General features: G+C 35.6%; 1 protein-coding gene across 1 annotated transcript in view; it reads left to right on the top strand.

The window, feature by feature from the left end:
- The window catches only part of LIG4 (DNA ligase 4), a 220,253-nt gene that overhangs the window by 120,407 nt on the left and 80,992 nt on the right, over positions 1–18,854 (top strand). The window lies entirely within an intron of this gene.

The raw sequence follows: 18,854 nt of genomic DNA, 5'->3' as shown, positions 1-18,854 counted from the left end.
AGCTGCTGAACTGAGCTACAGGAGAGAGAGACAGAGTTCAGCTAGATTTTAATGGTATTATGTGTTAAAATGATGGTTAGGGAAAAACTGAGAAGGAAATTTTTATGTAATTATGAATGGCCCTTAATCAGAAACCTACCTGCAGCCGCATGTTAGCATTAGCTAGATGGAACAGAGGGCCTAGACCGTCCTTATTAGAAAGAATAGAAGCAAAATGAATTCAATTAAGTAGCAAACTATGGGATATAGGATGAGAAAGTCCGTGAAAATGAATGTGAGAGGCATATTGAGTAAAGGGACACAGGAAAGAGGGCCCTCAGCAGGAGAAAGGTCAGCCCATGAAAAATGGGCCTGGACTTCAGCTGCCTTCCCGAATGCGCTGATTAATTTAGTGCGCTCAGGTTCCACCAAATGAATGTCAATGTAAATGAAAGTACATTTAACCAGGGATAATCAAGGGATTTAGAATAATATTAAGTATGGTAAGAATTTCTTTTTCCAGCCACATGGAATGAATCATTTTTAACTTTGCCATATTTTTAAACTGTGGGAATGTAATGAAAATTTTATTTCTCAGTATTGTGGGGTGCTCACGATGGTGAAGTCAGTCACACGCCCCACCCCCCACCCCACCCCCGCCAAATCCATGATGAATTTCTCCATCTCTGCTCTTGTACGGGTTGTTCCTGCTGTCCGAAATTATTTTCCTTCAAATTTCGGCTCAAATGTCCCATCTAGTATGGATCATTTTTCAGTCTACCCAGCGACTACAATTACCCAAGGCTTCCTATTCATGCCTATACACACATCCATTATCGCACTTATAATTTAACACAAGAGTTAGCATTTCATTTGTCTCTACTCTGTTAGGCTCTCTAAGGTAGAAATCATGTGGTGTACCTATTGACTTCCCAGTTGTTACCATGATGCTTAAATAAAGTGACAGCTGAAGAAAGTTAAGTCAGATTTGCAAGTGGAAAAGCTCTATTTGTTAATTATTTTATTAGTTGCAACCTTTCAGTTGTTGGCTGCTTTGACTGGGAGATCCTGAGGTTGTGATTTAACTCCCTCAGACTGCTGTCCTCCCAATTCCAAGCTTTAAAGGAGAGGAACCTCAGTCTGGGCTCCTCAACTCTGGCGTTGGGCTGGGTGGCAGTGAATAGAGAGCTTTTGGTTTGTACTAAGTTGTGGAGGGGAATGGACTTAGGCACAGAGAAAATCAACCCTTGCTTTCAATGTGTTCACTCCTGGGTCATTTTTCTCAGCCAAGTTGGTGGTGGAGGCCAGAAGCTTGGATGGTCCATGCCAAAAATACCATTTTAGTGTGATGATCACAGTCTAGAGCAGGATGCCATTAAGTTAGATGTTTGTTAAATTATGAACAAAGAACAAGAACCACAAATTAAACAGATGACAATAAATAAAGCCAAATACTTGATAAAACAAAGATTTGTACACAGATGGCACAATTTTTGAAGCAATAATTGGGCATGACATTTCAATATATTAAAATTGGAGCAACTCTCTAAGTTTTTGTGTAATATGATTTACTTAAGTTTCTCAAATAAGAGAAAAATGGTCTTTATTATTTGTCTACTTCAACAATCCTTGGCTTCTTTTGCATTAAAATGTAGAGACAATATTTATACGGTATCTTGAGGCTCTGGTGAGATTTTGTGTTCTCTGTTCACAGTTATCTTCCCTTCATTTCATTTTCTGAAATGCTGAATTCCCTTTCAGCATTTCAGGAAAATTATTTTTTAAAGCCAGGCTATATTTTACATAGAATATTGAAAATAAACACACAAAAAGACAATCATCACCATGAACTGCTTCTTGGTGGAAGCAAAGTTAGTGATTCTGTTAGATAAGCCCTTAGTATTTCTCACTTACCTAGATCCTAAACTGAATAAACATTCAGATGCTATTAATTGACCAGACACAAAAGACCATTTACTGTAAAATTCCATGTATACACATTCAAGAAAAGCCAAAATTATAGTGAAAAAGCACATTCCTGGCGGTTGGAATGAAGAAAGTGATTGACTGACTGCAAAGTGGCATGAAGAAACTTTTTGGAGCAAAGAAGTTTAATATCATGATTAATATCATGATTAATATATTAATCATGTTTAATATCATGATTCTGGTGATAGTTATATGACTATGCACATTTGAAACTATCATGAAATTATGCACTTTACATAGTTGATTCTGATTGCACATCAATTTAAGCCTTATAAAGCTAATTCATTGACAAAGTTGTACATAAGAAACTATCATTCTTCTAAGTTATTGGAATTTTATTTTATATTTCAGAGCTATGTTTTGAAAAAAATTTAAAAGTTGAAGTGTTTCTTACTCTATTGCAGATAAAATTCTATACTACAATTGGGCTAAAATAAATTATAGCTTATAGGTCAGTTAATTTCAGATATTTGGCAGGCATAGAAGAAATCAAGGAAGTAGGTGTCAGTAAAAGTCCTGCCTCGTTTTGGGGGGGTAAGAATTTATGTTATTATTAGTGTGCTATCCTACATGGATTGCTGATATCCAAAGCCTTCCTTGTTGTATTGTTTGTTTCATCCTTATTCAAGCATGTGTGTGTGTGTGTGTGTGTGTGTGTGTGTGTGTGTGTGCGCGCGCGCACTTAAGCATCATATTATAGTGGAAAGAGCTAGAGTACTACCTCCATCACTTACTAGTTGTGTGTCCTTGGGTAAAACACTTAATATTTCTGTATCTTAAATTCTTCTTCTGAAAATATGTATAAAGAAATTTTAAAAAGATCCTTAACATTCAATATTTAAGAGGTTCAGATGATATTATTACTTTCACTATAAAGGTAGTAATGATAATTGATGGTGGTGATGATAGTGCACATTGTGAATATAATTGACACCACTGAATTGTATACTTGAAAGTAGTAAAAATGGGTAATTTTATTTTGTATGTTATCACAATAAAAACTGTATAAAACCTTTTCACTGTGAGCATTATATGCCTTTTGAATTTCATACCATGTCCTACCTTGCTGAAAATATAAATGTTTTACAAGTACTAAAAAAAAGTAGTAATGAAAAGAAGCAAATTCCCTTAGAGTTTATAGCCTTGACATAGACTTAAGCTGTTGCAGCTTTTGTAGGTTTATTGTCTCCTGAGCGCATTAAAACAGGTATGGAATATCAGTGCAGTGATATTGATATTATTTATCTCTCATCATTTTCACAGCCATTGACACATTTTAATATGTGTTATGATTTCAGGTGATGCTTTTCATGAAGTTATAACTATATCATTCTTGTTATTTGCAAATAAACTATGAGCATTATAAAAATTAAAGAATGTGCCAGTTTTTAACTCACACTAACAGAATTATCAACAGAAAAAATCTGTACTTCTCAGAGGCTGATACTTAAGTTTGTTGAAAAACATAAGAAAATGTATAAACATAAAATATATTTTATCTATTTATCAACCTAATATTATAGTGTATTTTGATGTTTTGCCCTGTCTTACCATTTTGAATCTCTTGTATTTCAAATAACTTACTGAAATGACTATTTCCTCTCTGTTGTCCTATTTTTTCAGCCTAGAATCCCTTTCTCACGTGAATTTCTAGCTAATGAGTGCTTATTCAATCTATAGGTCCCAGCACTCATTAAATTTCCTACATTAAATCTTCCCTTTCTGTGGAAACCATATAAAGCTATGTGTCCTTTTATTCCTTAGGTCTTTATTGATAGCCCTGATAACTGTTTATCTGCATCTTATATTAACTTATAAAGCTCACTTATTAAACTGTAGAGAACATTTACTACACAACTTACTTTTTTGTTGTGACTTTACTTGGATTGCTCACCTAATCTTCAATATGACTCTATGAGGTGGGCGATATTAGTACTGCTATTGTATAAAGAAACTGAAACAAATAGAAGTTATTTTGCCAAGGTCAAATGGCTAACTAGTGAAGACAAATTCAAATGAACAAAGTAATTATCTTTCTTACATGTTTGTTTAAATTTCTTTCCTTTTCAGTAGACTTTAATTGCTCAGCAGACAAGAAAGTTTGTCTTTTCCTTATATTCCAAGTCCTTAGCACAGGAGTTTGCAAATAATAAACAGTTGGTAAGCATGACTTACCAAGTAAGTAGGAATGACTGAAACGGTGTACCCATTTGCAAATATGAAAGTCAAAATGTATTGTCTTTAATAAATGTATAACATATATGAACAACAAATCAATAATGGATGATTAAATTATTAGGAAAGAACATTTAGAGATTTTCTAAAGAAGTACAAATGGAAAGTAAATTTAAAAAACATTTAATATTATAATAAATTAAAAGTAAAAAAAAATCAGTGAATTACAATTTTTGTTTACAAAGTATAAATCGGACTACACGTGGAAATTATCCTCTCAGAAATACTCAGCTTGGTAAACTATGGTCACACATATTGAGTTTAAGGACAGAGACTGTGAAACCATACCACCTAGCTAAAGGTGTCAACCTGGCAACATGTTGTGTGAGCATGAGCAAGTTATTTAACTTCTCTAGACCTCAATTTCCTCATCTATAAAGTGGGGGATAAGAGTGCTTTCTTCATAGGGCAGCTTTTAAGATTGAGTTCTTTACAAACCTTTCATAAGATTGACTAGTAGAGAGTAATTTTTATATAAAGGCTTGTCAAACAGACAAGTTTTGTGCTTTCAGTAGTCCAAATGGAATCTCATGTTTATTAAGTGCTAAGTATATTCTATTTACACTACATGTGTATAATATAGGCAATCTTCACATCCCTGAGGTAAGTATTGTAAGCCCCATTTTACAGTTGATGAAACCCACTCAGCAAGAGGCCAGTGATTTTCTCAGGACCCACGTTCAGTGGTGGAGCTTCTTACTCTTTGCCTCATATTCACATGATCCCATTCCCCAGTAAGCTGGAAGTTTCTTGAAATTAGAAACCTGAAAATTTATTTTTGATTCCTACACTACAAATCGCATAGTGCTTCACAAACTTTACTAATAATCATCAAAGAAGTGCATATGGATTGAGAACCTCAAGATATTTTAAAGAAATATAAAATGTGGCACCATGCATAAGAAACTTACAATGTACTTGGATAAATAAGATACATCAGCATAAATCTAACGATATAAATACATTTGAGATAAATTCCAATTGAATGAGAATTAATTAATAAGCTTCTAATTTCAAGAAGCTTATAGCTTTTATTTGTTTTTATTTACTTAATTTTATTGTATTGTATAGCATATATACAAAGCAAAGAAATAGAAAAGCAATAGTTTTCAAAGCACTCTTCAACAAGTAGTTACTAGAAAGATCCTAGTTTGTCATGGGCTACCACACGATTCTCTCAGGTTCTTTTCCTTTTGGCTGCTCCACAATATAGGAGGTGAGAAGGCTTAAATATTTTCTTATTATCACAATCGACTTTTTTTTCCTTTGTTTTTGTGAAAAATAGCATATATACAAAAAAGCAATACATTTCAAAGCACAGCACCACAATTAGTTATAGCATATATTTCAGAGTTTGATGTGGGTTACAATTCCACAATTTTAGGTTTTTACTTCTAGCTACTCTAAGATACTAGAGACTAAGAGAGATATCAATTTAATGATTCAGCATTCATATTCATTTGTTAAATCCTATCTTCTCTGTATAACTTCACCATCACCTTTGATCTTTCCATCCCTCTTTTAAGGAGTATTTGGGCTATGGCAATTCTAAATTTTTCATATTGGAAGGGTCTGTCACTAATAACGGGTAGGGAGATGGAACTATCTGATGTTCTGGAGAGACTGGGCCCTCTAGGTTTCAGTACTCATTTGGACCCGTGACCCATCTGGAGGTTTTTAGTAGAAAGTTACTCTAGTGCATGGAACCCTTGTGGAATCACATATATTGGTGTTCTTTAAGATTGGCTGGAATGGTTCTGGTTGGGGGTTGGCAGGTTAGGTAACAAGGTCTAACTGAAGCTTGCATACGAGCAACCTCCAGAGTAACCTCTCGATTCGATTTGAACTCTCTCTGCCACTGATAATGTATTAGTTACACTTCTTTTCCCCCTTTTGGTCAGGATGGAATTGTTGATCCACGGTGCCAGGTCTGGATTCATCCCCGGGAGTCATTTTCCACGTCTCCAGGGAGACTTTCACCCCTGGATGTTATGTCCCACGTACAGCAATGATTTCACTTGCAGAGTTGGGCTTAGAGAGAGTGAGGCCACTTCTGAACAACAAAAGAGGTCCTCCAGAAGTAATTAAGCTTCTCCAATACCTACATAAAGATATTTATTGCTTTTAGGAGTTCAGAAACAATCTTTTGCATGCTTACCTCATAATCTGTTGTCTTCTTTCCATCTCTGAGATGCTACAATTCATGAAATGGACTTTTTGTTCTGGTTTTCAAGGATTTTCGTTTCACTGTTTTACATTATCAATGTTTCTTTTCCTCAGAGATAAAAGTAGTATTTATAATATGGCATTTATGTTTCTTTAAAAAATTCAATAACATTGGACTCTAGCGAGATGTGTGGCACAAGATGTGAAGCACAATAAGTAATTTCCTTTTGTCATCCAAGTGTTAGAATATATGTTCAAAACTAAGCAATATGTTATTTATAAGCAGGGCACAATAGCTAGGCAGATGAGTGACAATGGATACTTAAAATTAATGATCTCAATTTGAACAATTTGCTCTGATGGCAAAACTTAAAAAAAAGCAGTGAGAGCACCCGTCAATCTTGTCTGCCCAAATGTGGGCATGGAGAAAACCTTTCTGGTTTTCTCTCATTGGGCTCTCAGAAGAATCCAATGATCATATAACTTTACTCAGGATGGTTTTCTCTCAGGAAAATTTGTTTGAACATTGAGGATAATGAGGAGTGTGTAGTATATCCTCTGTGAAATTATTCCAAAGGAATAATCAATGCAGAACTTTAGAACCAAAGTGACCATATAACTCTTCATTTCAGAGAAGAGAAATTTGAGATTTAGAGATAAACTGACATTTTCAAAGGCATACAGTTAGGTAAAACCAGAACTAGGGATGAAACAAACAAACAAAAACAGGTACCTTAGCTCTGGTATAATGTTCTTTTCATCAGAGTATCTTAACATTATTCAATGAATCTTTATATTCATCCATAGGAGTTGAAGGGTTGTAACAGTTCAATCATATGCTCATAATTGTTTCAAAGCTATTATTGGGAAAATAATTTTATAAGCATATTTTACCTTGAAAAGTTTTACCAAATAGGTCCACAGATGGAAATGTATAGGCAAAATATGACTATCTTCTGGTTAACTACCACTCCTATAAAGATCACATATTTATTCTAGATTTTGAATTGGCTCTAGTAAACATTATGACAGTGTTACCAGACAAAGGCAGTGAGTTCTCTGCCGGATGTGCTCAATGACCAGTTCTTGAGACACCGAGGTTTTAAAGAGAGAAAGAGTTTATTGCTAGGCATGAAGCAGGAGATTGGATGGACTATTAGCCCCAGAATCTGTTCCCCAAAACTGTAAGAATTCTGATAGTTATATAGTATTAAAAGATGGGCAGGTTTTAGGATAATGAGCACAGTGGCTCCAGATGATATAATTAGGGGTGATCTAATTATTGAGCATGTGCAGATTGAATACATGTTAGTCACAGAACATATTTAAGAAAATGGCAGCCTTGATATGATGATGGGTGTGATTTTTGCATTATAATGAGGTATTGGTCACTTATAGGTTAAAAACTAAGCTATTGTGCATGTCAGGTGGGCCCATTTTGGTCAGATCCAGCATCGCTTATCATGATAATTTTGACATGGGTGGGTTAGTTCTGGGCTGGTCTAGGGCCCTTCATTAATAAATACTAGGGGCTGTCTTTAGTGTTTGTAAGACTCGAAAGTTGAAATACCAAATAAAATGGATGCGAGTGAAGGTTAGTCACTAGGTTTTACAATCACAGGGGCACAAGATAAAAGGTGATACTATCATTATTGGGGATCAAGGCAGCTGGATTAGAGTTCAGAGATTCTCCTCTGTCTACTCTAATATACCAGAAAGTAAAAGAGAATGTCTATATATTGAGTCAGTAGTCACAATCATCCCTTAAATCCTAACGTCTCAGTTACAACACGTATAGGTTTGGGTTTCTGTGTGAATTTTCTTCTCTATTTATCCTTGTCTGTCTTCCTAGTCTACTATTGTTTTGCCATCTCCTCCCATCTCTCATCTCCATTTCTGTTTCCTGTGCTGCTATTGGGTTTTGCTCTCAGTTGCGCTATTAATTGAGGAGTATTATCTGATGAAATTTAATGTGGGATTTAGAGACAGAATCTAGTGGGCGAATGATTTTAAACAAGATGTGGGTTTGTTCTTTTAGTGATCCAGAGGACAGCACTCACTGCTTAGCTAGCTAGAAGGCAGAATAAATACTTCATTTGCTGGGTGATTTAGCTGAGATGATTTCTAACCAGGTGTCTCCTTGTTGCTTATCCTAGAATGTGAGGACAATAATAAGTAAAGGAAGGCCAGTCAAAGAAAAATAAATCATAACTTGCTGCTTTGGAAGTTTCTCAACCTCTCCAGATGCCAACTGATGCTTAAACAAAAACAAAAACAAACAAAAACAAAGGGTGATGAGCAAATATCCAATCCGGGGCACTATCAGGAATGCAGGGCTTAAAGTTGAAGATGATAATGTTACTTTAAAATGGTTTGGTGCTATAGAGATTTCTTTTGTCAGACGAAAGTCCCTCTAAAGAATTCAGGGCATATCTGACAAATCCTCTCAAGCCAGCAATTGGACTTCCAGGAAATTTAAGGTGTTGTACTCAGGCAATTCAGCAGAAGCCCAATGTAGAGATCAGCTTAATGTCTATGCAATTTAGGTAAAGTTTTTGCAGGAATCATTGATTTGGTTTCTAGCGAGGGTGTTGGTCAAGTTGTTAAACTTTGCAGACTCATCATCAGAGCTGGAATTTCTTTCTTTCTTTATTACAGACTCTCCCTCCAAGCAGAGAGAAAGGAAGGAGTTACTCAACTTTTTCTCATTCAGTAATTACTCTCCAATATTTTTCTTTTTTCTTCCCAGCAGACTCCGGGAAACTCAGACACTTGGCTATCCTTCAGGAGATAGCACCTTATACTTACTCTTTGATTAAAGAAACAACTCCTTCATGTCAAATGAAGATCCCTGTCTTCCCAGACCGCATTGCTGCCCTAGAAAGCAAACACCAGGCCTCTGTCTGTATAAAGCTTTTACTGCTTTTTTTTCCATGGAGAAATAGGCAGAGGCAATAATTTAAAAAGTGGCATGGGACAGTTAGAAAAGTTAATACATTTTACACAGTCAGAAGTCTGCAGGGACCTCTTTCAGTGTCAGATTGAGCCCCTAAGCAGCATATCAATTTTTTATAGGTAAATATTCATATCATATTTACTTTTTTGTATGCTGTATGGTGGGGGGTCATATTTCATTCATTTTCCACGTGACTGTCCCTTTATTGCAACACCGTTTATATTGATTTTTATTTTTTTTCAGAAGTGCACAGGTCAGAAATCAAACCCAGGTTCCCCTCACGGCATGTGAGAATTCCACCACAGAACTAACCTTGCACCCCTCATATTTACTTTTTAAAGTTAAAAACAGTATGTATATTTAACCTGGTTTCAAAATAGATGTATGTGTGTGTGTACATAGGAAAAAAAAGTTCTATTTCAAAATGCCAAATGTTTTCAGTTGCAACACTGTAATTTTACCCTTACCTCTTTCTTTATTAGCCAAAATGTCTATAATCATGTATTTTAGAAGAAAAATCAATAAAACTGGTTTTAATGAGTATTTTGCAAAGCTTAGAATTTGAGGCATGCCCCTGACAGCTTTGAAATGACTCTAACATAACCCTTCTTTTGACTTAAATGTACTTTGCTGGTTAAATACTTAGGATGAATGAGAATTCACCAGAATTGCTAAATTTCCTTATTTAGGCAAATAAGGCAAAAAAAGTATAAGTCATTCTAATTTTCTAATATAGTTTCTAATACCTTTTCTAGAAATATCCCAAACTTCTTTTACTAAAAGCACTTCTGCCTAAATTCTAAAGTTATATTATAAGGATACCCATGGTTTCTTGAAAAATTATGAAGTGATTAAAGCCACTATTAGTTTGGATAACTTTTCCTTAGTTTTCAATCTGATATTAAAAACTTTTTCCCTGTTTCCCAGTTATCTGACAGTAGTGCACTGATATTAGACTTATATGATTTAGCTAAAAAGCAGTGTTTTGAGTCCTGACCTGCTCTAAGTTGATATTATTAAATACTTTTTGAGTTTTAGCTTGGGTTCCCTGGAAGTGGAGTCTTACATGAGAATTTTTGTGAAAGTAATTTATTGAAAAAATGTTCTTACGTGTATCCTATAAAAGAGCGAGAGAAGCATGTTAGGGCAGTAGAAGAAGTTATGTAAAGATGTGGGCACACTTGAAGTCCAGCCTCTGCCTGACCTTAAGGGATGCTCTGGAGCGTGAATAATTGCACAGAGGTGCCCCTATCTGAAGCCAAAAGCTTTGCTTTAAAAAATATATATATCTATTTTTAATTGTGGCATTTTAAGTGGACAATTCTTTGTACAATGACATAAGTAGTGATAATACTGTGTATATTTCAGATAGATAGAAATACTATCTGTTTCCAGGCTCTTTTCATCATCTCAAACCAAAGCCCAGGCTCATTTGACAATAACTCTCAAATCCCCCGTCTCCTGCCCCTGGTAAACACTATTCTGCTTTCTGTTTCTATGCATTTGCTTATTCTGAGTATTTCATATAAGAGAAACCATACAGTAGTTGTCTTTTGGTGTTGGTTTATTTCATTAAACATGATGTCTTTAAGATTCCTCTATGTTTTAGCATGTGCCAGTACTCCATTTCTTTTTAAGGTCAAATAATCTTCCAGTATGGATATACCACAGTTTGTTTATCTACTCACTTATTGATGACACTTGGGTTGCCTCCACCTTTTGGCTATTGTGAATAATGTTACATTGAGCACTCGTGTACAAATATCTGTCTGAGCCCCTGCATTCAATGCTTTTGGGTGTATACCTAGGAGTCAAATTGCTGGGTGATATGTTAATTGTATGTTTAATTTTCTGAGGAACCACCAAACCGTTTTCAATAGTACCTGCACCATTTTATATTCCTACTGAAATGTGCAAGGGTTCCTATTTCTTCACCTCCTTGTCAACACTTATTATTTTCAGTTTTATTAAAATAATGGCAATCCCAGTGAGTACAAAGTGGTATGTCATTGTGGCTTTAATTTGCACTTCTTTAATGGCTAGTGATATTGAACATCTTTTTATAATTATTAGCTATTAATTTCTTCTTTGGATAAATGTCTATTCAAATCCTTGAACCATTTTTTAATTGGGTTGCTTATTTTTTTGTTGTTGAGTTATTAGAGTTCTTTGTATACTCTGGATATTAAACCCTTATCAGATATAAGTTTTCCTAATATTTTCTCTCATTTTGTAGTTCATCTTTTCACTTTCTTGATAATATCATTTGATACACAAACATTTTTAATTTTCAAGAAGTACATTTTATCTTTTTTTTTCTTTGTTACTTGTGCTTTTGGTGTAAAATTAAAAATCAATTGCGTCCTAAAATGTGGACCTATATCTCTCACTATATACAAAAAAATAATTTTAAATGGATCAATGACTTAAATATAAGAGCTAATACTATAAAACTCTTACAAGAAAACATAGGGAAATGTCTTCAGGACCTCATGATAGACAAAGAGCCTACCTTCTGAGCCCCTTTCAGTCGGCCATGGGCTGTGCCCTTCCCCAGGGGATGCTGCGACTCCAGGCATTTCATCGTAAGGCAACTCACTTTAGCTCAGGACAAATCTTAAGAGAAGGGTCCACTTGATAAATAACTAACTCTCTCAACTGGCTCTATAAAGAAGATCTTGCCACCAACAATATGTACTTCACTTGATTATGAGATATTTAATAAAATAAATGTAACGTTTATATGATATGGTTAAGAAAAATTTAATAAAAGCCCTATTTACATCATGCATGTAGATTAAAGGAAACCAACAAGCACTGTTGAAATACCCCAGGGTTAGAAATAGTAGAGATGATTACCATTTCAAGCATGCAGGGGCAAAGGCTTTGAGAAGTTTCTGGAATGCAGAGAGAGTAGCAGTGGCTATGGGAGAGGGCTGCGTGCCAGGAGAGTTGTGTTCCATTTAGGGGGAAGCAGCCAGGTCAGGGTTTTCTTCCACCTTAGGATCTCCTTGTTGCTGCTTCCCATGGGCTAAGCCCCACCATAAGTTTACATTTGCTGTGGCACAATGCAGCTGGAGAACAGTGGAGAGTGGATTTGGATGGCCATATAAAAGACAGTCTCCAAGTATTTGTTTTCAGAACTATTCCTAAGAAAAGTGTATCTCCCTGCATGTCAGCTGGCATAAAATCAGCACTCCCTTCCTCACTTCCCAGACTGTCAGAGAAGTCTAACAGTTTTCCATCGAGAAGACCTGCCACCTGCTAGACTTTCCCATATTTAAAAAAATCCCAGTCAGTGTTCCAAAAGGACAGAGTGTATTGGGAACATTGCTACAGGAACCCCATGATACCTAGGAATTGTTCTCTCAATAGGCAACACAGTGTTTTAAAGGAGTGAAAAATTCAGTTTGGGTATTCTTTATGGAGCATCTTAATGAAAATCTTTGGGAAGACAGGTGATAGAATGCATCCCTACAGTTCTCCTCTATCAGTTGAATCCAGCAACCAGGTACCTATGTAAACTGGGAGGATTGAGGGAATAATTCACATATGGTGCTTAAAACAGTAACTAACTCATAGTCAAATTCTACTCTCGGTGATGCAAGGCATGTAATGGCAGTCACGTGGGCAATGCCTGGAGGCCTGAGAAGGGCCTAGGCATCTTCTAGGTCAGAATTTGTATGCTTTACCTCCTGTGCTGTTAAAGAGCCTTGGAGGACTAAATTAACTTGAAAAAGTTTTGTGTTCATAGAACTCCCAGGGCACCTGAAATAATAAGCTAATTATATCTCTCTCTGGGGATATATATCTCTCTGGGGAGATATTCGTTGAACATAGAACTCACATGATGCCAATAGTGTGCGTGCATGCGCGCGCGCACACACACACATGCCACAATAGGAAAAACTTAATTCTTCCATAAAGTTACCAGAGGGAAAACAAATCGGAACAAGATAAGTGTAATGTAAAAAACATACGAAAAACAACAATAACAGCATGGGACTAGATCTAGAAATGGAAGCAGTATCGCTCAGAGGGTATTTAGAAATGTTTTCAGGCATTTTTGACTATGACAATGTGGAGAGAGATCAACATTTGTTTTCTCAGGGCCAGGGATGCGAGAGGTCCTGAAATGCCTAAAGGCGTCCTAATTGTGTGTTTCTTGTTTCCCCCACTAGGCTTTTTCTTTTCTTTTTTTAGTGAGAAAATATTTTAATTAAACATTAAGCAGGGAAAAAAACACTTTGGAAAGCACATAGAAGAAGGTAATTTATACTGAATCACTTATAAAATCAGAACCTGAGGGAGTCTAATAAAAATGTACCTTTGGCCAACATTTGCTTTTTTGAAAAAGTCCTCATCTGACTTCCTGTCCCAGTGCGCGTGGAAATGACAGCTGCTGGGAGGTGTGGAGTTGGAGGAAGACTCAGGGGTTATGTTCTGAGGGCTCAGGGGTTATACTCTGGTAGTTTATAGATCTTCTCCTTCTGGGTTTCACTTTGCTCTCTTGCTGTCACCAAGGAGTGCTGGTAGCCCAAGGCAACCTGTTCTGTGAGAGTGCTGGCAGCGTCTTCACCCCTTGAGCCCGGGTGGAAGAGCTTGTGATCTCAGTAGCCCTGCTACCCTGGGGGCAGGGGTGGGGGTCCCAGCTGACATGTCAGGTTTCAGATTTTCCAGCCTGCAGAGGTCCTGCCCTGTTTTCAGGTACATGGTAGACTCAGGAGACGTGTTGGTGGCCCCTCCCAGAAAAACAGTCTACAGTCTGCCCACTGACTGCAGAGGAGCAGGTGTAGCCAGCATAGTCCTGGAACACTCCATGACTATGGAGTCTCACACAACCATGTCTAGGACTGACAGAATCTAAGTCTTCTTAGTCTTGTCCATGAAGACGGCCTGGTCGGGACACCAGGTCCTAGTCTTACACTCCTCGTGGCACCCATGGGATGAACTTTGTATCCTGGTTGTGTCCCAGCTGACTCTACTCAGGAACCCAGAGGAATAGGAAACCAAAGGTTTAAGGAAAATAGAAAGAAAAACCTTCTTTCTACTAGTTGTATTTTTTAGTCTTCCTCTTTGGCTGTTTTTTACTTTTTAAAGCTGCCTGAGTTATGGAATGAATAAAAAAAGCTACAGTGATAGGGGCTGTAAAATAAAAGAATAAAGTGTCTATAAACTAAATATAATATAGAGTAGAAAGACAAGAAATGTTTACTTTTCCCTAGATGGCATCTTCTTTTTTGAGTCTTACCCATGTTGAAAGCAATTGATATTCAGATTCTTCTTTTATTCATATATTCAACATGAATTTAGTACCTCATGTTTGCCAGAAACTTGAATGAAGTAGTTTTCTTTTTGTGTAAATGTTTCAGCTCCTCAAATTTGCATCTCTGTTAGGACCCATCAACGTACCTCATCATAACTGTCCCATGATAATTTTTTAGCATTTTTATATGAGATATAACATATATACAGATAAGTGATGATTTCAAAGTGTAGTTTAACAAGTAGTTATATAGCACATTTCAAAATATAGTATGGGTCACAGTTCCACAATTTCAGGTATTTCCTTTTAATACACTAGAAACTAAAAAAAAAAAAAAATCTCTATAATGATTCAGTATTCACAATCCTTTATTAAATCCTAACTTCTCTGTTACCACTCCTCCCTCTCATTTGATCATTCTCTCAGTCTTCAGGAATATCTGGGTGATGACCATTCTAATTTCTTCATGTTGCAAAGGAGTGTTGACATTATGGGGTAAGGGAATGCAACTGGTTCTGGAAGAGACTGGTACCTGTAAGTTTCCAGGCTTATCTGACATAGGAACAACCTGTAGGTTTTAAGTTTTTGAAAAATAAACTTAGTGAATGAAACTAACTTTTACAGAGCCTTAGATAGAACCCTGGGTATTCTTTAGGAATTTCAGTAATACTGTTTGTTGGTTGGGCTTCGAAAATTTCCACAATAGTTTGTGTTGGTTAGTGTTACGTAGGAGTAATAACCAGTAGGATATGTTTTTTGTGGGCTACACTGTCATGGAGTAATAATGAGCCACACAGCTTCAAGCATTAATAATCATAGGTGCCATTTATTAGGCCCTTTTTTATGTTGGGTTACACATGGCTTAGTCTTCATAGCAACCTCATTTGGTAGATACTAGCATCCACATAAAGGTTAAGGACAATGAGGCTCAGGAAAGTTCATGATCTTGCTATAATCAATCATGGAACTGACACCATAATCCAAATTTTGCCTGCTAACATATCCCATGGCCCTAACAACTAAGCTGTGCTCCCTGAATTAGGTTTGACTATGATATAAATAGTTTAAATTATCCCATTTCTAATATTCTTTATGATTTCAATAATCAATAATTCGATTACAAGTACAATTAAAAAGCAATTATTGACTAACAATAATTAAATTACAGATCCCTATTCTTAGAAAGTTTTTTTTTCTTTTACAAATGACAGTGAACTGGTTTCAAAACTGCATGCAATTTTAGAACTCTCCAAATTATCCATAGATCTTTTTGGTTATCACATAGAGGACAATGAATACTGAAATGGGACTAACTTCCAAGTTGCACCCTTTTCATTTGCCCATTGTTTTTAATTGAAAGGATAGTACAACTATAATTTTCCTTTAAATTATGCATGTCTGATGATGACAAACATTGATCTTTTAAACATAACAGAAATGTAAAAGTTTAAAAATGTTCTGCCACCTTGTTATTTTAGAGGGACAAATGCCTGTGCAGGGGAGCGGTTTATCTGTTTGGTTCATTTTCCATTCCCTGGTGTTCCTCTGCCTCCTTCTTATTCCCTTCTCTTTGAAGATATTGTGCTTATTAGCATCACCACTGTACACTAGGTAAGGGCAGAATTGAGAAATACCATTTGTTCATGCCTGTTTCAAAAGGGCTGAGTGGATAAATAAGCTAAGTGAACAAGGATCTGTGCAAGTATCTGATGTTTCTATGTACTTACACCATTCTTCATCTATATCAATGCAGAAATAAGTATTTGTCTTTCTTGCCTGTAGGTTTTATTTTCTATATGAAAATTAGAGTGTAGGAATTGATAATAGAATTGCTTAGAATCTGATAAAGTTAGCGGTTTTTCCAACTCATATTCTAATTTTAAATTCCTTGAGACAGAAATGTATTATGAGTATTAAACTTATGACAAATCTTAATATTTTTATTAGCTGTTATGCTTAGAATCAAGTATTTCTCAAACTGGTCCAGAATCTCTTACAGAAATATTCACAGAGGGCTTTAAATTAAGTCTTCAATTTTGTCTTTAATTTGAACATTCAATGCAAAATATTTTCTGAATCATTTGCATTGCTGCCTTATAACTGGACCCTGGTTCTTTATTCCTGCTTTAATACTTACTTTAGTGTTTAGCATCACTCTATGTAAATACCAAATATAAACATATGTGATATATTTCAGGAATCAGAGTTTTGCAGGAATTTGAGAAAAATGGTGGTAGAATTAAGCCCCAGTGTTACTGTCACTGGTATAGGCTGGGTAGTTCAATATGCCATGTTCATACTGAGAGCAGATTTATTACCTGGTGTCTTAGTTTGCCAGGGAGGCTACAGCAAAATATCCCAAACTGGGTTGGTTTAAACAACAGGAACTTATTGTCAGATAGTTTTTGATGCTATGGACTCATCAAGGCACTGCTGGGATATGCTTTCTCCTGGAGTCTAGCATTCTGATGCGCTGCATCACATGGTGATGAATGTGTCATCTTCTGGCTTGCACTTCCAGCTTCTACTGACTCACTGACTGCATGTGAATTTCCTCTGCTTCTAAGGACTCCAGTCATATGGATTGAGGCCAACCTCGATTCAATTTGGCTTCATTTAAATAGGTCTTTGCAGATCCTATTCACAAATTATTCCATGCCTGAAGGACCCAGAGTTAGGACATGACTTTTTATGGGAGCCATGACTCACTCTTCCATACCTGATTCCTTTTGTGTAGTTATAAATTTGCAACTGTTTATTGTCAATGAAGGCTTTTCCCATTCCTGATTGTGGCAATGATTGTAAAACGTACTCTTGAAATGAGGAATTCAGCAATATAGCTATACAAGCTTTATATTAGAGAAGACAATGGTACAGATAGAAAGGAGCAATTTCTCCAAGAAATAAACCCTACCATGCACAAATTCATGTTGAGATAGCCTGAATCATTCTTAAATATAGAAATGAAAACTAAAACAAAAATGAGTAGTGATTTCAGAATTTCATTAAAATGAGTAGTATTAATTCAAGTAGACAAATCTTGAAGTTATTACTATTTTATAAAACATACCAATGCAAATAGGTATTTTCTATAGTAGTACATTTAAGTCAACATCAGAAAATATTAAAATAGAAATAGATTTGTGCTGAATCTTCTTTATTATTAAATATACTTTTTATTATTAAGCTATCTTTCATAATTTAATTATAACAAAACAACTTATTTGGGATAAATATTATTGATTTGAGATAAGTGTATTTTTCTAGCTTCATTTTCATTGATAATTTCTTTAGATTTTATAGGTAAGTAAGACTGTTAAGAGTAAGGAATTTTTACCAGGTTATACAAAATCAAATCTAGAGATTAGATTACTCTCTAATCAAAATGGCAGGGAATTTTATCACCTGTAAAAGGAGACTATACATTGTTTATATATGTATTTATATACATATAAATAAAATCATGTGCTTTGTAAGTGGTAACTACTTGGTAGAAAGTTTTCAGTATATTAGAATCACAGAATTGGAAGACTTAGATAATATCTAGTGTTACCTAATTACTCCTCATCTACGTAAAATCTAGATTGAAGTAATAAAATCTTTGTCTAAGGTCATATAGCAAGTTTGATCACCCAATCGTAAAATACTTCTGAGCAATTACTCCTAGGTGCTAAGAATCTAGTGTACATACATGGTTAGTGGCAGAACCTGCATTTTCTATGACCAAGTCCAGTCTGTTTTTATGTCACTGTGGTATCTTTCTAAACTTACACACTAGCCAAGGTAAAGCTCAGTGACTTACACAGGAATCAAGGAAATTATAGTGACCTCCTTCATTCTGGATTTCAGTTACATTGATAAAACAAGTCATTTTGAAGTTAGTTGAGAAGGCTGACAATTGAGTTTATTTATAGAGTAGGAGAGACAAGAGAATATTAACAAAATTTATATTGCCTTTAGGTTAGCCATACAAAACGAACTATGATTCTTTATTAATCAAAGACCATGTTTTATTATTTTGATAGGAAGGGCAAGCTTCCTGATCTTCCACTGACCTTTCCAACTATGATGACAAATAAATCAAAATCTGAATTTTACAAATTATTGAAGATATTCATGCTATTTATATATTCTATCACTGGAAAAACAATTTTAAGGTAGGCTTAGGGTGCCTTAAGGATTTTGATGCAAATATCAGAACTGTATTTACCTCAGTTCTCTCTAAGCCCTGTTCTTGCTGATAAACTGCCAGTAGATTTCTAA

The sequence above is a fragment of the Tamandua tetradactyla genome, chromosome 4, assembly GCF_023851605.1.
Source record: "Tamandua tetradactyla isolate mTamTet1 chromosome 4, mTamTet1.pri, whole genome shotgun sequence".
Classification (NCBI taxonomy): domain Eukaryota; kingdom Metazoa; phylum Chordata; class Mammalia; order Pilosa; family Myrmecophagidae; genus Tamandua; species Tamandua tetradactyla.
This window is presented reverse-complemented; position numbering and strand designations above follow the sequence as displayed.